Here is a 25410-nt window from a genome sequence, read left to right as displayed (position 1 = left end):
TTGTTTTGACTTTCCTGTATGCTGAGTCTGTCCTTCCGACAATCATATCTTTTTCGATGTCTTCACATTTTTCCTGCAGCCATTTCGTCTTAGCTTCCCTGCACTTCCTATTTATTTCATTCCTCAGCGACTTGTATTTCTGTATTCCTGATTTTCCCGGAACATGTTTGTACTCCCTTCTTTCATCAATCAACTGAAGTATTTCTTCTGTTACCCATGGTTTCTTCGCAGCTACCTTCTTTGTACGTATGTTTTCCTTCCCAACTTCTGTGATGGCCCTTTTTAGAGATGTCCATTCCTCTTCAACTGCACTGCCTACTGCGCTATTCCTTATTGCTCTATCTATAGCGTTAGAGAACTTCAAACGTATCTCGTCATTCCTTAGTACTTCCGTATCCCACTTCTTTGCGTATTGATTCTTCCTGACTAATGTCTTGAACTTCAGCCTACTCTTCATCACTACTATATTGTGATCTGAGTCCATATCTGCTCCTGGGTACGCCTTACAATCCAGTATCTAATTTCGGAATCTCTGTCTGACCATGATGTAATCTAATTGAAATCTTCCCGTATCTCCCGGCCTTTTCCAAGTATACCTCCTCCTCTTGTGATTCTTGAACAGGGTATTCGCTATTACTAGCTGAAACTTGTTACAGAACTCAATTAGTCTTTCTCCTCTTTCATTCCTTGTCCCAAGCCCATATTCTCCTGTAACCTTTTCTTCTACTCCTTCCCCTACAACTGCATTCCAGTCGCCCATGACTATTAGATTTTCGTCCCCCTTTACATACTGCATTACCCTTTCAATATCCTCATACACTTTCTCTGTCTGTTCATCTTTAGCTTGCGACGTCGGCATGTATACCTGAACTATCGTTGTCGGTGTTGTTCTGCTGTCGATTCTAATTAGAACAACCCGGTCACTGAACTGTTCACAGTAACACACCCTCTGCCCTGCCTTTCTATTCATAACGAATCCTACACCTGTTATACCATTTTCTGCTGCTGTTGATATTACCCGATACTCATCTGACCAGAAATCCTTGTCTTCCTTCCACTTCACTTCACTGACCCCTACTATATCTAGATTGAGCCTTTGCATTTCCCTTTTCAGATTTTCTAGTTTCCCTACCACGTTTAAGCTTCTGACATTCCACGCCCCGACTCGTAGAACGTTATCCTTTCGTTGATTATTCAATCTTTTTCTCATGGTAACCTTCCCCTTGGCAGTCCCCTCCCGGAGATCCGAATGGGGGACTATTCCGGAATCTTTTGCCAATGGAGAGATAATCGTGACACTTCTTCAATTACAGGCCACATGTTCTGTGGATACACGTTACGTGTCTTTAATGAAGTAGTTTCCATTGCCTTCTGCATCCTCATGTCGTTGATCATTGCTGATTCTTCCGCCTTTAGGGGCAATTTCCCACCCCTAGGACAAGAGAGTGCCCTGAACCTCTATCCGCTCCTCCGCCCTCTTTGACAAGGCCGTTGGCAGAATGAGGCTGACTTCTTATGCCGGAAGTCTTCGGCCGCCATTGCTGATTATTTATCAAAATGTAGGCAGTGGCGGGGATAGAACCCGGGACCGAAGACGTTCTTGATTATGAATCAAAGACGCTACCCCTAGACCACGGGTACGTGACTCCAAAAACATACGTGTTTCATATTAGGTGGATTTAGCTGCGACTACTGCCAGGTACTCCATATCAGCGACCTCAGTAGTCAATAGAAATCGTGAGAGAGCAGAATGGGGCGCTCCGCGGATTTCACGGACTTCGAACATGGTCAGGTGATTGGGTGTCACTTGTATCATACGTCTGTACGCGAGATTTACACACTCCGAAACATCCCTAGGTCGACTGTTTCCATTGTGATAGTGAAGTGAAAACTTGTAGGGACACGTAAAGCACAAAAGCGTACAGGCCGACCTCGTCTGTTGACTGACAGACCGCCGACAGTTGAACAGGGTCGTAATGTATAATAGGCAATCTATCCAGACCATCACACAGGAATTCCAAACTGCACCAGGATCCACTGCAAGTACTACGACAGTTAGGAGAGAGGTTAGAAAACTTGGATTTCAATGTCGAGCGGCTGCTCATAAGCCACAAATCACGCCGGTAAATGCCAAACGATGCCCCGCTTGGTGTAAGGAGCGTAAACATTGGACAACAGAGCAGTGGAAAAACGTAGTCTGAAGTGACGAATCACGATACACGATGTGGCGATCCGATGGCAGGGTGTGGGTATGGCGAATGCCCGGTGAACCTCATCTGCCAGCGTGTGTAGTGCCAACAGTGAAATTCGGAGGCGGTGGTGTTCTGGTGTGGTAGTGTTTTCCATGGAAGGGGCTTGCACCCCGTGTTTTGCGTTGCACTATCACAGCACAATCCTACATCGATGTTTTAAGCACCTTCTTGCTTCCCACTGTTGAAAAGCAATTCGGGGATGGCGTTTGCGTCTTTCAACACGATCGAGAACCTGTGGCGGACCGGTTACAAGACAGTTCCCCAAAAAACCTTCCAGCACCTGTTTGAACGTATGCCAGAGGGAGTGGAAGCTGTCGTCAAGGCTAAGGGTGAGCCAACACCATACTGAATTCCAGAATTACCGATGGAGGGCGCCACTAACTTGGAAGTCATTTTCAGCCAGGTTTTCGGATACTTTTGATCCACTGGCTATTCTGGCAATACATGTTCCATGATTATGCAATATCTACTCCGGTTGATTGGGAGTGGTAGAATGTACGGTTCAATCAACCTATCACTGAAAATTCCGGCCTACGCATTAAATCCGAATCACTGTTGATGAGCATGAGGTCGACTACCTCCTGGATTCACATGTGCCCAAACATACGAACTATGGATACTGAAGCAGCCTCGCCGGTGTACCGGACCTCGGCAGGAAATAAGGGGTGCAGGGCAGTCCGTTGTAAAAAACACTGTGCGAACTGCAAGCGTTGGGGAAACTCTTCAGGCGCTAGTACTGCCACGCGCAACAGATGGAAGGGACGAAGCTGTTGGTCATGTAACACACTCCACACGAGGCTATGTCTGCCGTCAAGACTTGTGTACTTGTGTACTCTTAGATGGAGAGTCTTCAACACGTCGCAGAATTTCGTCTTCCAATTCGGCAGTTCACACAGTTCGATTAGGATCTATATCATCCACTTTCCCGGTCAGCAACCCCGTCACAAAAGCTTACGTCAACACCACTAACAAAATGTTCCCTAACATTACAAGCTGACTTCACAGAGTCAATGTTCCTTATTGATTTTTTTTGTGTTCTCTACCTCCTGTATTAATTGGAACCAATAGCTTCGGAGCATCCTGTAGATTGAAAGACAGACCGGGAAACATCGTATCTACCTAGGTATACTACCTTCAAGGTAAAACACACTCCCCTACAGTGCACAGCTGGTATCGACGTAACAGGGCGTCCAGGGTTCGATGAAAAATGTGTGACGTATTGTATACGTGCGTAACCGCTGCAAGAATTCGTGGAACAAATTCCTCAACTAAGGCAACAGGGGTAGAATACACTTCGGCTTTCGCGTAGCCCCACAGAAAGGAGTCTGATGTGGTGAGATTCGGGGATTTTGCAGGCCAATGTACAGGTCCTCCCTGGCCGTTCCACCGATTGCCGAAAGTGCAATGCTGCACGCACTGCTTCTGCGAAACGCACCTAGAGTCATCACGCTGGAATAACACTACGCACATCACATCAATTTTGGCATAACGAGGTTTGAAAAAGGTACTTTTTTTCACCTCATTCGCCACGGGAGCACTTACGAATGTTTAGTGGCCATTCAATATGCATTTACAACCCCGTGGCTGCTCAATGAAATGTATTTGTTGCTGTCTACGTCGTAATACCTTTCCGTCTTACACACACACACACTCACACACACACACACACACACACACACACACACACACACAACACGTATGTAGGGCAGGGTGTACTACGGGAACACGGCACCGAGCTAATTTTCTGCCTTGTACCTAAGATAAGCGGCATGCTACGTTCCGTGAAAGACGACATTGCCCTTGGAGCCCCTGAGACTGTACAGGGTGTTTCAAGGCCTCACCAGCAAACTTTAAGCGACTTTAGGCCACGTAAGGACGATAATGTTTCTTAGAAAGAAGCCATACTCTTTTCGACCCAAACATTTATGGCAAACATTTATTAACGTTAAAAACACCGAGCTGTACCACGGTTGGCCTTGTAACTGCAAGGGTAATAAGTCAGTTCAAACCTTGGGCGAAGGCTCTCTCCACAAACTACCTTGCGGTGTGAGGCGGAGGGTTCTTTTTCCATGACTCTTTGTTAAAGAATCCTACGTGGGAAGAATGTCGGCAACAACTCTCCTCCTCCCCCCTCCCAACACACACACACAGACACACACACACGCACACACACACACACACACACACACACACACACACACACACACACAAGCTCTAGTTTCCCTAATTTTTTCGTTGTAGTCATTTAACGAGACTAATGTGGGACGAAAAACTCTTCTTGCGAAGTACTCTATCTGAATTTCCACAGTAAACTTCTCCGTCACTCACAACACCTCTCCCATAGCGTGTGCCACTGGAGTCTATTGGGTATCCCCGTAACGCTCTCGCACGAACCAAAGCATCCCGTGACGTAACATGCCGCTATTGGTTGCATCATCTTACTTTTTTCCATTCATCCAACCCATTGAGGGTTGCACAATGATGAGCAGTACTCAAGAATCGGTCGAACACGTCTTTTATGATGCACTATTTTCGTGGATGAATTATAGTTCATTAAGTTTATTCTACTGAGTCTCGACCTTTGATCTGCATTTCGTATAATTAGTTTTCTGTGGTCGCTCAGTTTTACGAGGCTCTGGACGGTTACTCGGGGGTATCTGTTGCCAGTGATTTGTCGTCAGTAGTGTAATCGTGCAGCAGAGGATCTCTGTGCCTACTTATGCTTTACATTTGTTTATGTTCTGGGTCAGCTGGCAGTCTCTCCATCACACGTCGATCAGTTGCATGTCTCCCTGCATTCCACAGTTTTCTCATGTTGACGTCTCCTTATAGGGAAAATATTCTTCTGCAAATAGTATCACGAATACACGAAATTACCCATTGAGTCATTAGCGCAAATTATAAATATTAACAGAGCTAACATGTTAACTGACAATGAACCACGTCAGTGTACTCGAGAACTGCAAATGTGATGAACTGTGATAATTCCACCATCGTGTCGATGTTCAAACCAACCTTCTGCTTGATGGCACATTCATCTGGTAGTTTCTCCATCAAGTTCCGAATGGTGCTGCCATCCAAATGCACGCGTTATTTACTAATGAGCCTAGTTTACCCATCCTGGTTGTTTTGTCAGCAGGAACAGTATTAGGCTGGTGCATAAGTTCGAAGCGTTTTTGTTTTGTATATTATTATTCCAGTCGCTTTGGATTTATCAATCGATTATCATTTTTATTTCTACTTCAGTGTTGTTTTGAGTTTAGATATGTCATTTTGTCATCTGCAGATAGTGAATGGAGCTGTGGACGCTACAAAAATGGGGTGTCTAGTGGAGAAATTGGAACATTTCCGACGTATTCCTCTGTTTGAGTTCAGTATAGGGGTGACAGCAGCGGAGTCAGCCAGACACATTTGCGCCGTATACGGGGATAATGCCACTGGACAGAGCACGGCAAGAAAGTGGTTTTTTGTTTTAAACAGGATCGTTTTGGCATTAGTGACACTCCACATTCAGGAAGACCTTCGGTGTTTGATGAAGATCGTTTAAGCGTATAAATTAACAATGATGCACGCCAGTGTACTCGAGAACGGGCAAATGTGGTTAACTGTGATCATTCCACCATCATATTTATGCAGTGGGGAACGTTCAAAAAGCGGGTGTATGGGTAGTCTAAGCCAAAGTCACAAAAATCTACTGATGGCCATATGTGCGTATCTGCTTGCTCTTCATCAACTGTCTCGTGAAGAACGCCGAACATTCCTATTCTGTATCGTTACTGGTGACGACAAATGGTGTGTACATGCTAACGTAAGGAAAAGAAAGGAATGCCTGGTCGAAACAAATCAGCAACTCCCGCATCAGCAAAAGATTATGTTACGCATCTGGTGGGACAGCCTATACAAGAGTTGGGTTGGGGGAAGTCATTTCGCATATACCTTATTCGGCTAACCTTGCGACCCCACATTTTCATCTTTTCCGCTCTCTATCGAACAAACTTCAAGGAACTTCCTTTCCGCACGAAAATGCGCTCCGAACATGGCACGACGAGTTCTCCGACTCAAAACCGCGTGTTTCTATAGTCGTGGAATCCAAAAGCGTTGACAGACTATTGTAAACAGTGAAGGAGAATATTTTATTGATGACTAGACTCTCTGTTATCTGTATGGAAAAACGCTACAAACCCGGACTACGAGAGTATCCGCATGCGATTGCTGTTCTATCTTACTAACAAGGTCTCCCGCGAACTGGCTGATGGCAGATTTGTAAGAAGAAAACAAGGTTAGCGTTTAACGTGATCTCAATGTTCCAGTGAAGTGAGGACGGCATACAATTACTCACCAAATGATGTATAAGGCGTGACGTAAGAGCAGCACTACAAGGCCCGCTAGTTACTCACCGAGATACACAATCGCAGTTGCGCACTAGTGTGGACCAACACGCGGGCGATACGAGAAATGAGACATCGACTTGCCGGAGCAGTGTCGGGAAGCTCTTGGTATACACGTCACCGGGTCAGGAGGGCACACACTGGCAGCATTAATCGCTGTCGCGGGCGTTAGCACAGCTGACCAGGGAAGATAGCCGCTACTGATCCGCTTCTTCTGCTGTGCTGACAAGGCTTCTGTGACCTCAGCGAATGAAAACAGCGGAGAATTACTTCTCTTGATGTGGAAGAGATGTAAGACGTCTATATCCTTGCGAGCAGAGAAACGTATCGTATCATTCGCTTTCTGTCGTTGTCCACACTGTTTCATGAAATAAGACGATGATAAAGATAACAGACACGCTTTACATTATGTCGTTAGCTACTTTACCACTAGGGTGGTCATTAGACGAAAAGTTTCAATGTACGTGGCACAGATTTCATGTCAAGCTCTCAGTTAATCACGAGTCATACAATGAATAGAATACTACCAGACACAATAGTCTATAAGGGTTGTGTCCAAGGTGACCCAGAACTTCTCAAAATGGCTGAAGTCGCATGACCTGAGCACCTTCATGCCTGCACAATGTTCGACGTACTCGTGCAGTATCGTACTGAAAGCACAGCTCGCGAGCGAGGTACAGCAGGCGAACAAACGGGTGCACCTAGTCAGGTAGTAACGCTTCTGTATCGTTCACCGGTGAGAGATGAAAATGTGTTGCTTGCCATATTTCATCACAGGTCAAAATCCCACGCACAAGATTACACCCAGCACGGACAAAAGTTGTCCTGAAGTTTAGCGCAATGCAACGATAGTCGGACGCTGCTGTCTGGCAGAGGAAACACTGTTTATCTTCTGTAGTTAGTCCGTTTCGATGACACGTATTTAAGAGTGCAGTTAGCGCTTACATATTACTTTAAAGATTTAATATGATACTTGTCATAGAAGTGAAACAGCTTACATAGAATATATTCGAGACATGCATGCTGTATTTCGGGGGGACAGTGAAGTTGTCTTTCCGCAATAACTCCCGTTTAAAGGGCATCCCTTTATTTTAAAATAACTTTACTAGAACTAGCTTGTCAACTTATTACATGCTTCTTCTGCAAAGGGCAACGAGAAGAAAACTTAGTGGCACGTATATTACAGTGTGCATACCAAGTCCAGATCAGCAGTCAATGGATGTAAGTGCTTTGTCCACACAGCAGATCCATGTACTACGTGTGTATCAGAGTAAACCTACGGTGGCGTCACTGTAGCCCGCACGGGTAGGGTTGCGATTGATGGTGGACCATCGACAGCACCCTATCATGAAGGCTTTCTTAATGTACTTTACCATGGCGCCTACGGTTTTATCCCCGGTTGAGGTAGACGATACTCCCCTGGCACGATAGCACATGACAAGACAGCGCGCGCGCGCTTGTGTGTGTGTGTGTGTGTGTGTGTGTGTGTGTGTGTGTGTGTGTGCGTGCGCGCGCCTCTCTCTCTCTACACACACACACACACACACACACACACACACACACACACACACACACAACCGCTGTATCTTACTTCTCCTTCAAAATGGCACCGCCGATATCCTTCCCCATCCTCTACAGCTTCCGAGTTTGTGTACCGTCCCTAATGACGTCGATGTCGGAGGGACGTTAAACCCTAATCTTGCTTCCTTCCTTCCTGCGGATTTCGCTTGTATCATAATCAATCCTTATAAAAATACAGGACGCAGAAAAAGGTAATAATTTGGAACGATTTCTGTACAGGATTTCTGCGTTAGGAAACAGAAAAACAGCAACACATTAAATTCTGCAGTCTTCCTTCCCCTCCTGTTAAGTTCTTCCATTAACTGCTGAAGTTTATTTGCACTAGAGGTAAACAGTACAGTGCTATCAGCAAACCACAGCTTATTCGGACACGTTCCACTGACACGCGTTCGTCCTCCTTTCTCCAGTTTCAGGATTAGAAGACTTCCTACGCTGTTCTCGATAACGGTTCTGCCGAAGCGGACTCTTTTTCCTCAAACTCCTGTTCATCAAATTCTGAATGTCCCCCTATCCTGATTACGTATAAAAGAAGCTGTAGCATTGAAGTACGTACGTATTCAGCTGAAACTGAGTCAAACGTTTTTAGAAGATGTATGAAACTCTGATGAAAAGGTAACACACACGCTCTGTCGAATTATATATTTCTAATCACGACTTATAAATTAACCATTGTGCTACATCAACTTATAGAAAAATCCTTTTCTTGATTAAATGTTTTCTCCTAAACAGTTTCTTATAATTTTAGTAAATATATTTACTTTACAGATAAGAGGCTGATATATTTATAGTTATTATTTATAGTTATATTTATAGTTATTTTCTGTTAAGGATAATAATATTACAGTGCTCTTCTCGTTCTGTGACATCCCACAAAATTGTCTTTCTTCGCAGGCGTTCTACAATCAATTCGTCGCGTTCTTTTTGCATTACTTTCCATACAGTTTTAACAATTGGTACTGGTAGATTATCATCTCAAAGCACCTTCACTTTCTTCATACCTTGAATGTCTCCATACACCACACCTGGAACTCACATCTAAATTTTTACGAATTGTTTCAGTTAATTCACCTTATCTTTTATGGTAGCTAGTATTGGTTGCTTGGAACTCTCATCTCTTTAATAGCTGGCTTGTGCCATTTGATACTTTCTGTTCCCTTGCTTTCTTTCTATCTGTAGCATCTTATAATACACTCCTGGAAATGGAAAAAAGAACACATTGACACCGGTGTGTCAGACCCACCATACTTGCTCCGGACACTGCGAGAGGGCTGTACAAGCAAGGATCACACGCACGGCACAGCGGACACATCAGGAACCGCGGTGTTGGCCGTCGAATGGCGCTAGCTGCGCAGCATTTGTGCACCGCCGCCGTCAGTGTCAGCCAGTTTGCCGTGGCATACGGAGCTCCATCGCAGTCTTTAACACTGGTAGCATGCCGCGACAGCGTGGACGTGAACCGTATGTGCAGTTGACGGACTTTGAGCGAGGGCGTATAGTGGGCATGCGGGAGGCCGGGTGGACGTACCGCCGAATTGCTCAACACGTGGGGCGTGAGGTCTCCACAGTACATTGATGTTGTCGCCAGTGGTCGGCGGAAGGTGCACGTGCCCGTCGACCTGGGACCGGAACGCAGCGACGCACGGATGCACGCCAAGACCGTAGGATCCTACGCAGTGCCGTAGGGGACCGCACCGCCACTTCCCAGCAAATTAGGGACACTGTTGCTCCTGGGGTATCGGCGAGGACCATTCGCAACCGTCTCCATGAAGCTGGGCTACGGTCCCGCACACCGTTAGGCCGTCTTCCGCTCACGCCCCAACATCGTGCAGCCCGCCTCCAGTGGTGTCGCGACAGGCGTGAATGGAGGGACGAATGGAGACGTGTCGTCTTCAGCGATGAGAGTCGCTTCTGCCTTGGTGCCAATGATGGTCGTATGCGTGTTTGGCGCCGTGCAGGTGAGCGCCACAATCAGGACTGCATACGACCGAGGCACACAGGGCCAACACCCGGCATCATGGTGTGGGGAGCGATCTCCTACACAGGCCGTACACCACTGGTGATCGTCGAGGGGACACTGAATAGTGCACGGTACATGCAAACCGTCATCGAACCCATCGTTCTACCATTCCTAGACCGGCAAGGGAACTTGCTGTTCCAACAGGACAATGCACGTCCGCATGTATCCCGTGCCACCCAACGTGCTCTAGAAGGTGTAAGTCAACTACCCTGGCCAGCAATATCTCCGGATCTGTCCCCCATTGAGGATGTTTGGGACTGGATGAAGCGTCGTCTCACGCGGTCTGCACGTCCAGCACGAACGCTGGTCCAACTGAGGTGCCAGGTGGAAATGGCATGGCAAGCCGTTCCACAGGACTACATCCAGCATCTCTACGATCGTCTCCATGGGAGAATAGCAGCCTGCATTGCTGCGAAAGGTGGATATACACTGTACTAGTGCCGACATTGTGCATGCTCTGTTACCTGTGTCTATGTGCCTGTGGTTCTGTCAGTGTGATCATGTGATGTATCTGACCCCAGGAATGTGTCAATAAAGTTTCCCCTTCCTGGGACAATGAATTCACGGTGTTCTTATTTCAATTTCCAGGAGTGTATTTACGTAAGTGTCTTTGTTATATTTTTTCCCCTTTTCGTCTATGTTGTATGGAATTTTGTCTTTTGTTTGGTGGGGGGGGGGGGGGGTGGAGGGGAGGGAAGGGAATGAGGAGGGGAGGGGTTGGAGAGAGCGAGAGACAGAGATATTTTTAGCAGTATTGCATTCAACGGTCTTGACATGAAATGGAAGTTTTTTTTAAGGCCGCAAATATGCGTGTATTATATAAAAGTGTCGTTGCAAGCTGTGGGACTGTAGTCAAGGTTACGACCTTGGGAAGGCCGCTCCTGGCTACGTGAAGGTGAGGCACACAGCTCCCTGCTAGCTGGACGTCACGGGGAGCCGACAGGAAGGTGTGGCAGCTCTCCGCTCCCTCCCCCCCCCCCCTCCCCGTCCCCTTCCCCCTACCAAACTTTCTTAAAGCTTCATCACCAATTCGGACACACAAAACCTTTTTGTTGTTGTTTTTCTTTTTCGGTCATTAGTCTTCTGACTGGTCTGACACGGCCAACCCTTCCTTTTAATTTCACCGAAAGCTGAAACTTCCTGGCAGATTAAAACTGTGTGCCCGACCGAGACTCGAACTCGGGACCCTTGCCTTTCGCGGGCAAGTGCTCTATCAACTGAGCTACCCAAGCACGACTCACGCCCCGTCCTCACAGCTTTACTTCTGCCAGTACATCGTCTCCTACCTTCCAAACTTTACAGAAGCTCTCCTGCGAACCTTGCAGAACTAGCACTCCTGAAAGAAAGGATATTGCGGAAACATGGCTTAGCCACAGCCTTAGTAGCGTTTTTCCATCACTTTAATGTCCTGGTGAAAACGCCCTCCTTGCTCCTCACAAACATCTCCCATCTCATTCATCAGACTGGGAATGTCTGAGCAGTACATTAAATCACTCTCTTGTTGAAGAAAAACTTGGAAAACGTTTGCTCTCTCTTTCTATACGTATAATGCTGGTTCCAACTGCCAATAAGTTCTTTTTTTATAATCTAGAGCCAAGCAATTCAGCTTTTTCTTTCGTTAACCCAGATCCTTAACCAAATCATTAAGCTCGGTCTGAGTAAACAATTTGGGCTCTAGACTTCCAGTATTACAATGGAATTCATCATCATCTGGTTCATTTAAATCACATTGTACATCAGAAAATACTTCAGCTGGAATAGAATTTAAATCATCTGGTGGTTCAGGAACCGGCAAAACTACACTATGCCCTACTGGTCGGACAGCGGACGGAAGGTTAGATTAGCTTATTACCTCCTTTGCCAGCCGCGGCGGTCTCGCGGTTCTAGGCGCGCAGTCCGGAACCGTGCGACTGCTACGGTCGCAAGTTCGAATCCTGCCTCGGGCATGGATGTGTGTGATGTCCTTAGGGTAGTCAGGTTTAAGTAGTTCTCAGTTCTAGGGGACTGATGACCACAGCTGTTAAGTCCCATAGTGCTCAGAGCCATTTGAACCATTTATTACCTCCTTGTTTTTCGAATTATGACCCGTAATATCAATACTGCAAAAGTATCAGTCATTAGAATGATTTCTTGGCTCCATCCATATCATAGGACCAGACACAAAAATAGAATCGACCTTTTTCTGCCAGCAAATGTATATTCATTACACCTCCTTTTTAAATTATTTTAACTACATAAAAGCTGTCAAATTCTTTAAAAATCGCTTAATTTAATAAGAAATTGTGGGTGATACAGTTTTTTAAGTACCATACTTGGATTTGCCACCCTATAAAACATAAGAATAAGATATTTCCAGCAAAAAAGTTTTTCCATCATTGGCCTGTGCTATTGTTGTTGGCGTTCGTTTGCTGTCGATTCTGACGAGGATAATCCCATCACTGAACTATTCACTCTCTGCCCACGCTTCTTGTTCTCCCGTTATAACATTTTCAGCTGTTGTTGATAGTACGCCATGTTAGTTTGACCAGAAATCTTTATCCTCTTTCCATTTCTCTTCACTGACCCTCACGATATCTAGACTGGCCCTTTGTATTTCCCTTTTCAGATATTCTAGCTTTCCTACCACTTTCAAATTTCTGACATGCCATGCTCCAATTCGTAGAATGTTACCCTTTCATTGATTATTCAGTCTTTTTCTCGTAGTCATCCCCCGTTGGCAGGTTGGTTGGTTAGTTGATTGATTGACTGATTTTTGGGGAGGGAGCAGGGAAACAAACAGCGAGGTTATCGGTCCCATCGGATTGGGGAAGGATGGGGAAGGAAGTTTCACGTGCTCTTTCAAAGGAACCATCCCTGCATTTGCCTTAAGTGATTTAAGGAAATCACGGAAAACCTAAATCAGGATGGCCGGACGTTGGTTTGAACCGTCGTCCTCCCGAATGCGAGTCCAGTGTGCTAACCACTGTGCCACCTCGGTCGGTCCCCCTGTCAGAGCTTTCCTGGAGATCTGAATGCGCGGCCAATCCGGATTTTTTTTTGTTTGTTTTGTGAACGGAGAAGTTATAATGAGATACTCGCAAGGGAAACCAAAAGTAACAGTCCGCACTCAGCGTTAGCGGAATGTCTTGTCGAGGGAACCACAGAAGTACATTCGACTACAACAAAACTAACAATATAAGAAAAATTTCTTCCCACTGAAGATCACATTGGAAGCGAAAAGAATACACAAAAACTGAACAGTCTTCTGAAACTTCTCTCTATGCTCAGTCTTAAAATAGCTATAAGTAAACAGTGGTACGTAGCTTGTGACTTAACTTTCTTGGGCTAATGTATGACTGTTCGCTAAAACCTTGGCTCGTAGATGTCTCAGTGTCGAGCCGTACGACGTCTGCTTTACGCCCTGATATGGCAGTGACCCGTCAATCCACTGCACCGGTGATCCTGCCGTAAAATGTTTGAGGGCAGAAACGTAAATAAAAGATCACGAAAATCAAACTAATAATGTACGCTACACTCCAGATTTATATTTTACCTAACTGGTTTATTCAGCAAGATATAGATTTCTATTTAATGAAATGAAATATGAGTTCGTCTAGTAAGAATGTCCCATTTGCAACTTGATTAGCAGCACACTAGTAGTGGTAGTCTCCACCTGTTATACTCAAAATACAGAGTGCGCTTACACGCCAATTCTTCTAACCGCACGCTGAGATGCGTAATTGCACAAATATACTATGTAATTACATGAGAAACATGAACGTCACACTTTGTAGCCGAAAATCGGAATAAACATTACGGCAAAAGAAAGTGGTATCGCAAACTTTGGTTAACCCGAGATGTACGCGTAAATCTTGATTTGTTATATGCACTACATTAATTGTTGATGTGATTCGATTTGTTGTATAAAACTGAATAAAGAGTAGTCTCAATTAAGGGTAGCACTTAATAATTGTTTGCAATACATTCTTAACCTCTCCTTCTGTTGATTTCTCTCCTGGACAATCAGAAATGCAGGAGGGCAGTATCGTCGTTACGTTGGTGGCGAGCATTTCCGTGTTCAGACGGGTGAGCCGCCATTAACCGCAGGGGACTGAAGTGAAGTGGGTCAGCCGGCCTCCAGGGGCCACGCGCGCACTCAGCACGCACGCCTGCCGTCTAGGCTACACGCCCAACACTAACCACACGCAACACCTATTCGCAGCCCCAGTATGAAGTTTCTGGCGCCCGGAGTGGCCGTGCGGTTCTAGGCGCTACAGTCTGGAACCGAGCGACCGCTACGGTCGCAGGTTCGAATCCTGCCTCGGGCATGAATGTGTTTGATGTCCTTAGGTTAGTTACATTTAATTAGTTCTAAGTTCTAGGCGACTGATGAGCTCAGAAGTTAAGTCGCATAGTGCTCAGAGCCATTTGAACCATGAAGTTTCTGTGGCTGACATTTTAAGGAATTTCGAGGTTCTGCGTGTCCCCATCTACAACTTTCTGAACGCCTACAATCCGCACAAACTCAGTCGTTCCTCCTCGTCCTGCCAATGAGTTCTTTCTTTTATTATCGTATTAACCGCGACCTTCAGCACCTCCTCCTCATTACGGCCATGTCCAGACTTCGCGGTTCCTTCCCCTCTCGTTTACTACACTTTTTAACACTGCACTGCTAGACACATTTAACTTGAGTAAATGTTTTACTATTTACATACAGGTCACGTTTCGCACAGTACCACTTTCAACAGCCATTGTTACAAAAACCAATCATTTCACATAACCACACCTTTCTGAGGAACTAACTTTCTTAGTTGATACAGATCTTTTCACGATTTGTGTCAGCGAGTGCATTATATAAAGTATTTCCCGTTTTTGTTGAAATGTATTTCGGAACGTCTCCAGAAGATGAATGATTAGGAATGGCGCATTGTGAGGCAGCCAAAATGTCGTTACGTAGAAACAAATGGTTCAAATAGCTCTGAGCGCTACTGGACTTAACATTTGAGGTCATCAGCCCCCTAGAACGTAGAACTACTTAAACCTAACTAACCTAAGACACACATCCATGCCCGAGGCAGGATTCGAGCCTGCGACCGTAGGGGTCGTGTGGTTCCTGACTGTAGCGCCTAGAACCGCTCGGCCACTCCGGCCGGTTACGTAGACACACTTTCTTGCTGCCGGCCGGAGTGGCCGAGCGGTTCTAGGCGCTACAGTTTGGGACCGCGCGACCGCTACGGTCGCAGGTTCGAATCCTGCCTCGGGCATGGATGTGTGTGATGTCCTTAGGTTTAAGTAGTTCTAAGTTCTAGGGGACTGATGATCTCAGATGTTAAGTTCCATAGTGTTCAGAGCCATTTGAACCATTTTTTTTTAATTTTCCTGCTCAGTGACACTACCATTTTCCAAAAACTGTTAGAAATTAAATAGTGAGGACCCTTGTACCTTGCAACACTCTTCAGACATTCCCCTCTAGCCAGGCCTGTAATGGAAGTTTAATATATTTTCATATTAATCTATTTATTCCTACTGAAATTCAAACTCGTTGCAATCGAGAATAGTCTCGTCAATACTGTATTTAATCGTCTTTCTGTTACATTATTAATGTGTTACACATCAATAAACAGTGGTGGTGGTGGTGGTGGTTAGTGTTTAAGGTCCCGTCGACAACGAGGTCATTAGAGACGGAGCGCAAGCTCGGGTTAGGGAAGGATTGGGAAGGAAAGCGGCCGTGCCCTTTCAAAGGAACCATCCCGGCATTTGCCTGAAACGATTTAGGGAAATCACGGAAAACCTAAATCAGGATGGCCGGAGACGGGATTGAACCGTCGTCCTCCCGAATGCGAGTCCAGTGAGTGTGCTAACCACTGCGCCACCTCTCTCGGTCAATAAACAGTAAGCGTAATCAAACAAAGCAGGAGTTTTCTCAAAAACCTGTTTCAAGCTAAATGCCAACGGACCTGCCGCAGATCACGACCGGTTCACGTCACATCACCGAAGTTAAGCGCTGTAGCACTTGGCTAGCCCTTGGACGGGTAAACGGGCGCTGTTGGCAAGCGAGGTGCATTTAGAACCCGTGAGGCCAATTTAAGATGCCACCTGATTGAGCAGTAGCGGCTCCGGTCACTGAAACTGACTACGGCCGGGAGAGCGGTGTGCTGACCACATGGCACTCCGTATCCACATCCAGTGCTGGCTATCGGCGCAGGATGACACGGTGGTCGGTCGATACCGTTGGCCCTAACGGGGCCTGTTAGGACGGAGTTTAATTTTTAGTTGCAAGTTACTACATTCTGAAACTGAAGCTGTTGGAAATTAACACAAATATCCATTTTCAGTTCAAGTAAGATCTTTAAGATTGGAGAAACTCATTTCACTTGAGAGTATCACATATTTCATGGTAAAAGACCACCTCCTGTTTCAGCGTACAAGATAGTACATGACCGACGAACAACGGCCTAATCGTCCATACATTAAATAACTAGTTTCAAAAATATACCCTACAGAAGTTCGAAATGGTTCAAATGGCTCAAAGCACTATGGGACTTAACATCTGTGGTCATCAGTCCCCTAGACTTAGAACTACTTAAACCAAAGTACCGAGCGAGGTGGCGCAGTGGTTAGACACTGGACTCGCATTCGGGAGGACGACGGTTCAATCCCGCGTCCGGCCATCCTGATTTGGGTTTTCCGTGATTTCCCTAAATCGCTCCAGGCAAATGCCGGGATGGTTCCTTTCAAAGGGCACGGCCGACTTCCTTCCCCGTCCTTCCCTAATCCGATGAGACCGATGACCTCGTTGTCTGGTCTCCTTCCCCGAAACAACCAACCAACCAACCAACCAAACCAAAGTAACCTAAGGACATCACGCACATCCATGCCCGAGGCAGGATTGGAACCTGCGACCGTAGCAGCCGCGTGATTCCGGACTGAAGCGCCTAGAATCGCTCGACCACAGCGGCCGGCCCTACAGAAGTATTACTTGCAAAAACAATGTGTAACTGAACAACTTAACAATTCATTCCAAGTGGCTTTAATATTTTACACAGCACTTAAATGAGTACAACTCCCAATATTTACAAATGCTGCACAAAAACAACCCCATGTCCATAAACAACAAATATGAAGAAAATGGCGGAAACTGAACATGGCGGTCTATAGTGCACATTCCTTCGCGTACTCCTAAAATCAGTCATCACTATACTGAAACACCGACCATAAACGTCACGTGTTCCTAGCTACACTGTCGTCTAGGCACAAGAATCCAATAACACAATCAATTTTTGTATTTAGGGCAGCTGAAGATGATTTCTGCATGAAGTGAACACAAAAGTAAAACCGGACTGGGGTGTTTTTCACTAATTACTTTTTGGAACCAAAGCCTTCATTGTGTGCGAAACGGAAGGTATAAAATATTTGTACCATTTGTACCAGTCTTGATTTATAGTAGTTACGGTGAAATTATAATGCGAGAAAACACTGAAAAACAGGCAGGACAAGGACTATCACATGAAAAACAAATAGTACAGAGTGTTACACACTCCGGAATTAAATTCTTCCGGAATTCTAAAATAATGGAAGGAACTGACATTAAGACGATTATGTCAATTTAGTGTGTAGAACTATGAAACTGGTAACAAACTATCCGAATATCCTCCGCACAATTATGACAACTAGGGCAGATTTATGCTACAACTATTGTACAGTCAAGACATAAAGGAATTAAAAACATTGGTTGCCAGTGGACACTGATTTACACCAGTAATTGAAAATTTGTGTCGGACTGGGATTCGAACCCAGGTCTCCTGCTTACTAGGCAGATGTGCTGACCACTACGCCATCCGGACACATTGCTCATGGGAACCATATTGACTAACCCAGCGCGCCTCGTGTCAGATCCAACTTCTAACACACTACTGATATGGTATCCCAATCCACCACACATTTTCAACTTGCCCCACTGATTTAAAGCAATGCCCAAAAGCAGCTAATGTCTTTAATTCCTTTGTGTCTTGATTCACAGTGGCTGCAAGACGTCCGAAAGAACAGAAACCAAACATATAATATTGTACGATCAGTTTGACAACTAATGAATATAAACCTCCGACCAGACTAATACAGAGAAGAGTGGAAAAGAAAACTGAGAATCTGTTAGACGGCGACTTTGGTTTTAGGAAAAGGCAACGAACCAGAAAAGTAGTTTTAATGTAATGATTTGTCTTGATGGCAGGACAGTTTCATTGGATTTGTCGACCTAGAAAACACGTTCGATAACGTAAAGTGTTACAAGATGTTTGAAATACGTATGAAAAACGGGTATACGTGCAAAAATAATCAAAAAGGCTTTGCATTAAGGTAAATTCAACAATTTTCAATTTGAAACTTCCTGGCAGATTAAAACTGTGTGCCCGACCGAGACTCGAACTCGGGACCTTTGCCTTTCGCGGGCAAGTGCTCTACCATCTGAGCTACCGAAGCACGACTCACGCCCGGTCCTCACAGCTTTACTTCTGCCAGTACCTCGTCTCCTACCTTCCAAACTTTACAGAAGCTCTCCTGCGAACCTTGCAGAACTAGCACTCCTGAAAGAAAGGATATTGCGGAGACATGGCTTAGCCACAGCCTGGAGGATGTTTCCAGAAAGAGATTTTCACTCTGCAGCGGAGTGTGCGCTGACAGGAAACTTCCTGGCAGATTAAAACTGTGTGCCCGACCGAGACTCGAACTCGGGACCTTTGCCTTTCGCGGGCAAGTGCTCTACCATCTGAGCTACCGAAGCACGACTCACGTCCGGTCCTCGCAGCTATACTTCTGCCAGTATCTCGTCTGCTACCTTCCAAGCTCAGATGGTAGAGCACTTGCCCGCGAAAGGCAAAGGTCCCGAGTTCGAGTCTCGGTCGGGCACACAGTTTTAATCTGCCAGGAAGTTTCATGTCAGCGCACACTCCGCTGCAGAGTGAAAATCTCATTCTAAATTTTCAATGTGGTAACGCTGACTGGTGATGTCCTCACCACAGCAGACACATACGTGTGGGAGTTTGGGCAGGAGGAGGGAGGGGGCAGTGATGTAGAGGACAACTGTGGAATGTGTGGAACAGTTTCAATCAAATGTGGCACACATATTACTTATATTACATACTATGTGAATAGCACTATGTGTAATACATCACGAGTACTCCTAGGTGTTGTCGTAAAAGATGAATCTGGTGAGACGGATAAACAATCGAAAGTAGAAAAATGTTTGAAAGTGACTGACGTCAGTGCGACACCCATTGGATGAGGTAAAAGGCGACATTCCCTGTGACACTTCACACCTATTGGCGCTTTAGATAGGTAGCGGGTGGATTTTATAGCAGTAACACTGATTGTGGTTTGTGTACTGTATTTAAACTTTCAAAAGTCGTAAGCAAACCACCTTTTTTTCGACACTATCATCCGCCGAAATTGGTGAGACGAAACATATTACAGGACGTCTAGCTGCGATCAGCTCATGCTTTGCACATTATTCTCACCAAGTTGTAATCGAAAAACGAAGTGATATCCTTCATTGCCATATTTCCAGCACCTGTCAAAAAATATAAATTCGCTTTGTTGTAGAAGGACATCGAAAGCGAGAGAAGCAAGTCCTAGGCTACAACCAATTATTCCTCACGGCCGCCTTAGTGGACCGGTCTTTTGTGGCGTAGAGGTCACTGTTGCATAACATGTGGTTCCAGACCGCTTAAGCGAAATGGCGAGCTCCGTGACGTTTGCCAGAACTACATCAGCGATACTTTCCAGGGTTTTTACGAGCTAGTGTGTTCTCTTCCGTTCTTTCTGCCATGCCAGCGCTGGCATCGAATTCAGTCGGTGTTATTGTATACAGGGTGATTGAGCTGCCCCTACCAATGTCGTTTTATGCAACCCGCAATACTACATCCGGCTTTCAAAAACCACGCACGAGATTTTCACATTCTCTCGCTCGCTACGCGCAAACTATTAGACCCTACATAAACAATGAACAGGACCTATTTGTAGGAAATTAATGTAGTTAAGTTTTGGACGGGATACGTTTTCGCTGGATGCCACAGTTTTGGAGTTATTCAAGAAGAATGTACGAAAGTGACCTTCAAACGCACCTCCACCCCCCACACTCATCCCTCGCCAGTCCGGATTTCTTCCATGATGTTTGTGGCACTCCCTCCCATCAGTGTACACAATTTTTCCGACTAACGAACTATTCCCAATATTCGACCTTTTTTTGTCTCTACTGACTGGACTATTACGGCACCATCATAATCGGCTATTACGTTAACGTTATTAATTTAAACGTGCCCGTTAGGGTAATGAAAGAAAAACGACTTCTGTAAAAGTTACGCTAAAACTAATTACGCTGACAATTCGATCCAAACTTAACCCTTACAAGCACAGTAGCGCTACACTCAGAAGGTTTGACGAGTATAACGATTTAGTTATTTTATGCTGTTAAAATTCACAAAATGATTAGATAAAATTTACACTAAGGACAATTTTACAATCTTTAAGTGTTCAACTAATCCGGTGGCGTAATAAGGCCAGTCAATGCAATGAACTCATCTACTGAGTTTTTAGATAGAAATTAGTAATCACCTTTTTTAAAAAAATACTTGAATTATAGCATGCAAAGAAAATTTTTCTTAGACTGACACGTTCCACATCATAACGAAATGTCTTGTTCATGATCTGTAGAACTAGTATAAATTTAATGTAATCTGAACAGCATACTAGAAACTATAACCGGTGGGGGCTGAGCGTGGGAGTGGGGATAGATTTTAAGGTCACTTTTGTACGTTTTCTTGAATAACTCTAAAATTATGGCGTCTAGCGAAAACATATATCAGAACAAAATTTGTTAACTACATTAAATTTCACAAGAAGATCCTGTTCACTTTCTCCGTAGGACGAACAGTTTGCGCGTAGAGAGCGAGAGAATATGAAAATCTCGCGCGTGGTTTTTGAACGCCAGATATAACATTGCGGGCTGTATTAAAAGACGTCGATAGGGGCAGCTGAATCACCGTGCACCGTGCGTCGTCTGCTATCGAACGCTGGCTTACGCGGTGCCAGCCTCGCCGTGTTCAGACAGACACAGTTGGGGCTCGTAATCGTCAGAGCTACATCAGCGTTGGTAGGAACCTTATCCGCGTCCCTGTCTCGGGCACTGCGTCAGTTAAACGATTCTTCGTGTGTGCACCTCACAAATGTGTCCAGGATACCAACGGTTGTTGTTTCGGTCATCAAGTTTAAGGCAGTTCTAGAGCCCCTTTGCTCGCCAACTACCGTATTCATTTCAATGTAGCTACTGTATCTAATACCATACACGCATACCTAGGCCTACCTCTGTGATTCTTTTGTTACACCATTACTTCAACTACTGTTTTCAGCTACGTTAGACCATTCTCTCACTTCGGCTCATTATGTTGTTCTTTATCAGTTATCTTCGCGCATTAATCAATCCAACTGGTCTTCTGTAGTCACCTGGTAAGACGACATTCGAAAACCTGCTAATTGTTCCATTTATTTCTTCCCTATTGTCTACGTCGTGCATCAATATAAAGCTTTTCATTGATCATTTCTGGTTTCAAGGATTATATTCTTGGCTGTCAGCAGCTGTTCCTTTTTAAAGAAAGTCATTTTGCCTTGTGCAATCCTCGCTATGTCTTTCTTACATTTCCCTTCTGCATTTGTTATACATCGACGACAGGAAAATTAAATCATTTTTCAAGTGTCTCAACTCTTACCTTTCCAAAATATCCATATTTTATGCACACGAATAACTTAGTTTTCTTTTTGTTGATGTGCTAAAACATTTTACATTTCATTAAGCAGCCGACTCAATACCTCTTCAGTATCCGTGACTATCACTGTGTTATAAAAAACTATATCATGTTGATCTTCAGTCCGTGGCAAACAACTCGGACATCAGTTGTTTTACGTGCCTCACCTCCATTTCAGTAGGCCTACATAAATCAAATATCAGTGATGACAGGAGATAGTTCGCCGGATACCTTTCTTCATTTCTCTCTCTTGTATCATTCCACCTCTGCTGACCTGTCCAGGTCCTTCACATAAAGAGAATGGATTTTCCTTCAGCCCCTTTACCACATAACACATTGCCTAGGAATGCAAAACTTTTCAGTCCATTGCACATTATCAAAATCCTTTAAAAATCTACAAATGGAGTGTATGTTTCTTTATACTTCCTAAACGTGGCCACTACTATTAACTGCAGTGCTAAAATTGCTTTTCTGGTGTCCCTGTTTCTCGTAAAGGAAAATTGTCGTCTCCAGTACCTTCAGTTATTCCTTCCATTATTGGATAAAGTACTTTTGTGAATATCTGTGACGCATGTGATACAACACTGACTGTGTTGTCATATAAGGATTCAAATGGCTCTGAGCACTATGGGACTTAACATCTGAGGTCATCAGTCCCCTAAAACTTAAAACTACTTAAACCTAACTAACCTAATAACATCACACACACCCATGTCCGAGGCAGGATTCGAACCTGCGACCGTAGCTTTCCCGCGGTTCCAGACTGTAGCGCCTAGAACCGCTCGGCCACACCGGGCGGATGTAATGTAAGGAAGTGTAATAATTATATTATCTTTAAAACCTGAAGCAAGATCCTCAGTTGCACAAATTGCACTCAAGAGTTCGTACAGTTCCTGCTCCGCCTTTTGGCCTGATAGCCGTAAGAGTTCCGCTGGTGTTTGATTCCAACCCAGTCATTCATTCCTTCAAAGTTGGAGCAAAACTTTTTGTAATTTAGAGAGAAGGATTGAGTCTCCGCTATAATCTTCTTGAATAGTGTCCTCATTTTTAATTGGCTTAATTTCTTCTAGTTACCTATAAAGCTTCTCCAAACAATGTTCCCATGTTTTCTCACTTTTTGCTTTCCGTTACCCAGTTGCCATTTTCCATCTCTAATCACTGTACTACTTGTTCTGCATTCCTTAATGTGATTATACCGCGTACATTTGTGCGCTACAATCATTAATCCAGATTGTAATTTGGTACAAAAATGCGAGAAACCAGTAACGGATGTAGTCCGAAAATGAAGTACTTGACAAAACGTGTCTAGCGAAACTCTCACAGCGGCACATTTTGGCTGCTTTCAACTGATCACCCTGAAATTCTAATCAGAGACGAATTCCCCCTACAACATGTTGACTTGCGCACCTGGAAAGAAAGTGTTTATCTACGACTTACGAGAGCTTTTACATAGGACTACGGCCGCCCTCGAAGTGTCAGCAGCCAGTCCTCTTCACACACGAAACGGATTTTAAGGTCAGAGATAATACGGATAGCAGTGTCCAAGACTACTGAAGGTCGACATATAGAGAGGGCGATACAGTGCATGTTTACTCTGACACCATCTTGGAGATTTGTGTGCGCTGTCAGTAAGGACTTGTTAAACTCTATACATTCTGGCGAGATTACAGACCCTTACGTTGAGTAAACAAGAACGACAAGGGCAAATACACAGTACCAGAGGACGACATCCGTCCACAGGTTAGTCACTACCTGAAGGATATAGGAGATAATGAGATCCGCAAACCGTAATCGCATCAAGCGAATGTCCGTTAGGAAGCTTTCTCTCAGGTATCCAACTACCAAGTACTTTGTTTTTTTTCCAATTTTTGTTTCAGACCACATTTTTTTGTAATCTTTATAAGTTTTGCTCACCGTATATTGCACATCTTCTCGGTATTCAAGTTGAACAACGTGGTCGTCAGCAAGCAACAAATTATGTCTATATTTATTATCCAAATTGGACTCCAGTTTCACTACATTTTTTAGAGCAATGTGTCATTGTTGAATAACATTGCTGAAAAACAGCCCTTAAGCACTGATGTCTGAGATTAAATGCTGAATGTGTATGTGGGTAAGTGCTAAACCTCTACATTGTTTCCACGTGGGACACGGCGCTCGTCCCGAAGTTTTACGTGACGACTCAGCCCCTTGCATGAGAGTAAAGGGCATAGAATATAGAATGGCAGCAGAGACGCGCAGCAGAGCTACTGCACGCGCGCTCTATGAACACTCTTGACGATGCCAGTGAAGAGAGCACCTGAACTGACAGAAATCAAATGACATCGACCGGTCCTGATTGCTTTCTGACTGCTGCTGGTGTCAACGAGCAGACAGCATTGTGCCTCGTGTAAAAGCAGAAGTTTAATATTTTATCCTTCTTCAGCAACTGTAGTTGCACATATAAACGAGGGTAAGCCAATTATTATCCGCAAGGTAGTTATAAAATTTTATTGTAACCAAATAGGAAACTTACAAGAACATCATTTTTCGACATAGTATCCTTGCGTGTCAACGCACTTGGTACATCGTTGTACAAGCTTCCTGATGCTCTCATAATAGGTTCTCGGTTCAGCTGCGAGCCAGGAATGCACCGCTTCTTTCACTGCTTCGTCCGAGGCAAATCGACGGCACCTTAATGCCTGTTTGAGTGGACCAAAAAAATGATAGCCAGAAGGGGCATGACCGGGACTATATGGAGGATGATCCAGTACTTCAAATTTGTGTTTCTGGAGCGTTTCAGCAGTTTGGGCAGCAGTATGTGGACGGGCATTGTCGTACAACAACACAATACCTTTTGACAGCAATCCTCGGCGTTTGCTTCGAATTGCAGGCTTTAGTCTGGCAGTAACCATCTCACTGTAACGTACACTGTTTATTGTTGTGCCCCTTTCCCCATAGTGTTCCAGTGCTGGACCTTCTGCGTCCCAAAAAACCGTAAGCATCAGTTTTCCTGCGGACGGTTGGGTCTTGAACTTTTTCTTGCACGGCGAATTTGGATGTTTCCATTCCATACTCTGCCGTTTATTCTCCGGCTCGAAATGATGGATCCATGTTTCGTCACCAGTAATGATCCTGTCTAAGAAGTTGTCCCCACCGTTACCATAACGAGCCAAATGTTTTTTGCAGATGTCCAAGCGCGTTTGTTCATGCAACTGTGTGAGTTGTTTTGGGACCCATCTTGCACAAACTTTAAGAAACCCAAGTCTGTTGTGGATGATTTCGTAGGCAGAACTGTGACTAATTTGCAGACGATGTGCGACTTCGTCAGTAGTTAATCGTCTGTCCAAGAGAATCATTTTAAGTGAACGCTCAATGGTTTCTTCATTTGTTGCGGTAAACGGTCGTCAGGCTCCTTCATC

General features: G+C 44.8%; 1 protein-coding gene and 1 non-coding gene across 2 annotated transcripts in view; both read right to left on the bottom strand.

Moving 5' to 3' along the window:
* The window catches only part of LOC124595588 (phosphatidylcholine:ceramide cholinephosphotransferase 2-like), a 324775-nt gene that overhangs the window by 249204 nt on the left and 50161 nt on the right, over window positions 1-25410 (bottom strand). The gene's annotated exons all lie outside the window — the stretch shown is intronic.
* Trnat-agu lies at window positions 17990-18062 on the bottom strand. The gene has a single exon. It is a non-coding gene; the product is annotated as a tRNA-Thr (tRNA).

Source organism: Schistocerca americana, chromosome 2 (assembly GCF_021461395.2).
Source record: "Schistocerca americana isolate TAMUIC-IGC-003095 chromosome 2, iqSchAmer2.1, whole genome shotgun sequence".
NCBI lineage: Eukaryota > Metazoa > Arthropoda > Insecta > Orthoptera > Acrididae > Schistocerca > Schistocerca americana.
This window is presented reverse-complemented; position numbering and strand designations above follow the sequence as displayed.